This window comes from Callithrix jacchus, chromosome 5, assembly GCF_049354715.1.
Source record: "Callithrix jacchus isolate 240 chromosome 5, calJac240_pri, whole genome shotgun sequence".
Taxonomy (NCBI): Eukaryota; Metazoa; Chordata; class Mammalia; order Primates; family Cebidae; genus Callithrix; species Callithrix jacchus.
Window position 1 is genome coordinate 117,783,881 of NC_133506.1, and position 3,799 is coordinate 117,787,679.

Here is a 3,799-nt window from a genome sequence, read left to right on the forward strand (position 1 = left end):
TGGACAGGGCAAGTTTGTTGTTGTTGTTGTTGTTTTGTTTTTAGGTGGAGTCTTGCTCTGTCACCCAGGCTGGAGTGCAGTGGTGTGATCTCAACTCACTGCAACTTCCGCCCCCCAGGTTCAAGCGATTCTCCTGCCTCAGCCTCCTGAGTAGCTAGGATTACAGGCACCTGCCACCATGCCTGGCTAATTTTTTGCATTTTTAGTAGAGATAGGGCTTCACCATGTTGGCCAGGCTGGTCTCAAACTCCTGACCTCAAATGATCCAGACAGGGAAAGTATTTTTTTTAAATATATAATCCCTACTAAAAAGCAAGCCTCAAAAAATTGGTTTAAGACTCAGAGTTGTTCCTCTCCACGGAAATCTTTAGTAAAAGGTAAAAGATTTATACAATCTGAAGAGAAACCAGAGTAGGACAAGTATTTTTATTTCAAATTCATATCACTGGAAACCAAGGCTCAGAGGACAAGTGACTTGCCCATGCTCACACAACTGAATGGAGAGGTTGGAATCTGAGCTCAGCTCTTTTGACTCCAGAAGCCAAGCTCTGCCATGATTCAGAAGCAGAGACAAAGAAGCTAACTCAATGCAAATGTGTTATCCTGAGATATGACCCCTTTGTGCTGCTGATCGTGTTTCTCACCTGAAGTAGTGTAAGAAGCTATCTGAAAGAGGATAAGCTATCATGATGAGTTCAGTTCTTCCTTCAGTCCTTTCCCCCCAGCCCCCACCTCCAGCCACCTAACAGCATCTCTAACCCTGGCCAAATACTTCACTAGCACAGGCTGTTAGCAATAATTGCCAGCACCTGTCACAGTGCCTGGCATTTAGTAGGCATTCAACAAATGTTTGTTGAGCCAAATAGAATTACCTAGCATTAGCAAAAGCTCTAGGTCTGATTACCACGGCACACTGGTAAAGAAGTGTTCTGGGTCTTCGTGACTTCTCTCTCTAGTCCTGGAGAAACATTCAAATTACAGGTCCTCCAGACAAGAATTAGTGACACCATCTTTTTAACTCGAAGGGCAGATTTTCAAAACAAATTATATTGTCTGTGTCTATCTATCTCCCAAGCAGGGCTCAAGCCAGGAGCTGCAAAAGCCTGAAGTAGATGAGTGTAGAATTTACATGCTTACACTGGAAAACAGGCTCTGCTGCATTTTCTTTGACTGGAAGCAGGGAGTGTGGGAAAAGTCGAGTGCATAGACTGAACCCAGTTTGGAGCCAGAGGTCAGCAGAAGGAGATTGTTGGGTGACAGTAACTGGGGTCTGCCTGTTAACATCCGCTAACGTTTGGGGCTTTCCCATTGCAGAGGGGAAAAACCTGAGGTTAACCAGGGAGGGGCTCTCAGTGCATCAAACGGAGACAGGGCTGAGTGGGAAATGCCTGCTTTTCTTTGCTTGCTTCCCCCAAAGAGTAGAAATGAAGCAAAGTTCTGAGGAGAGTTGAATTATTATGCTGCAAGAAGTTTTCTGAAGATCTGGGTTACAAAGATGGATCCCATTAGTAAATTTGACAGCCATTCCACTCCTCCTTGCATTTTAGCATCTCATGCCAAAATATAAATGGAAGGAATACACTATGTATTAAAGGAAGCTGTCAATCCTTACTCTCCCTAACTGGGCACATATTTGGGGGTTCTTCTACCTGGTTTTGTTGCTTTCCCCACGCATTCTCATCCAGCACTCTTTGTGTCTCGTGAAGTCTGTGAGCCATCAGACAGAGAAGTCTATAATATCTTCCTTTGTGTGCATCGGATCCTAAACCATGTAGGCATGGGAGGGAAGCCTACATGCAACAAGACACAGTGTGCCTTTGATCATATGAAGATTGGAGAGGTTTGGGTCATTCTCGTCCAACTCTGAAAGGCGGCACAATGACTTTTTTCCTTCTATATAATGATGTGGGTAGGCAGGGATTCAGCTCTTCTGCTATGGGTGGGAGAAAGCCCTCCCTTTGCCCCTACCCTGCTCAACTTGTTTTGGCTAGGAAACCTAGCCCTGGGCTTTTCTAAGAGTTAAATCAGAAAGGGAGAGAGTACTAGGCTGGGAGTGGTGGCTCATGTCTGAGACAGTACCAGGCAGGGAGTGGTGGTTCATGCCTGTAACCCAAGCACTTTGGGAGGCTGAGAGGGGAGAATCACTGGAGCCCAGGTGTTTGAGACCAACCTGGGTAACATAGTGAGACCCTGACTCATTTATTTAACTTAAAAAAAATTTAAATAAGAGAGTACCAGCTTCAGGGTGTATCTGTTAGATATGCTAGCTTCTAGGGGTTGTTTGCAGGGAAATATAACCCCATTCCTATTTCCCTTAATTTAGCTGGTTTGTTTGTCTCATAGCATTGCTAGGGGCAGGTAGGTTTCTTTCCCTTCCTACTATTCCTCCTACTCAGATCTTCTACTCCAAGCTAGTTGCTGGTTCATTCATTCATCCAACAAATATGGGACACCAATAGTGTGCAGAGAACCATGTAGGCATGGGAGAGAAGCGACCACTTCCTCCTTGGCACCCCAGTGTTCCCTCTGCAGACTTCTGTCACAAAACTAACAGCATTTTATTGCATTTATTTGATATGTCTTCATGTATCTTCCTTTAAAAGACAATACACAGCTCGAAGAAAGGAATCATACTATTTGTTTTTATCCTAAGTGTCTAGCCAGTGTCTGGTATATGGGAAATATTTAGTATATATATGAATGAGTAAGGAAGGTTGTTAGGACAAAGACAAATTAATCAAAGAAATCCACTGTTTGGAAAGTAAATAGATCTAAGTTCTTCTTCCGAGTGTCTTGGGCTTGGGGAAATTTTTCAAGACAATACTGGGTTTGGAAATTTGACCCCTTCAACCTTGACATTGCTACAGCCTCAGTGTGGTTGCTGTGCTGTTAATAGTATCACAAAGATATTTGACAGGACTGAGGACAGCTGATATGTCATCATTTTGAGCACCACATAGGACATTTATCAGTGATAGAACATTGCTTAGAAACTGTTGCAGCAATGCATTTTGTTAATTGATTTGTAAAATTATTAATATACATGTTTATATTTTGGTGTGCATTTAAAAAGCACTTTATTAAGGCATGATTGACATACAAAAAGCTGGACATATTTAATATGTACCACTTGATTGGTTGTATATTTGTGAAGTCTTCACCATAATCAATGCCATAAACATATCCACACCTCCAAAAGTTTGTGTGCATTCTTGAACAGAGCCATAAAATGTTAAACGTTAAAATACTGTAGAAGGGAGTTTGCCCTTTTCCTTTTACAAATGAGGATCGGAAGCCCAGAGACTGAGCAAGGGCATATTACCAGCTAGTGGAAGACCTGGAATTAGAATAGAATCCTCCCAATTCACAATATAAGGCTTAGAAACCATGGAGAAGATGGCAGTGGCTGTGTAAGAGTTACTTCTCTCTTATTCAGGAGACTTGAACATTTTTTTCCTAGTTCCTACATACAGAGGCATTCCTTTCTCTTTCTCTCTTTTTCCTTCCCTCCCTCCCTCCCTCCCTCCTTCTTTCCTTCCTTTCCTCCTTCCTTTTCCTAACATTTACAGTATGGAGCACTTATGACATAACAGGTAAGCATTTATACACATTCTCTCATTTAATCTTTTTAAAAATTTATTTGAGATGGAGTTTTGCTCTTGTTGCCCAGGCTGGAGTGCAATGGCATGATCTTGGCTCACTACAATTTCTACCTCCTGGGTTCAAGTGATTCTCCTACCTCAGCCTTCCAAGTAGCTGGGATTACAGGTGCCCGCCACCATGCCTGGCTAATATTTAT

General features: G+C 42.6%; 1 non-coding gene across 1 annotated transcript; it reads right to left on the bottom strand.

The window, feature by feature from the left end:
* Nucleotides 1-299: 299 nt before the first annotated feature.
* On the bottom strand, nucleotides 300-415 carry LOC118154177 (U5 spliceosomal RNA). Its single transcript, XR_004744071.1, has one exon. It is a non-coding gene; the product is annotated as a U5 spliceosomal RNA (small nuclear RNA).
* Between the last annotated feature and the right edge of the window lie 3,384 nt (nucleotides 416-3,799).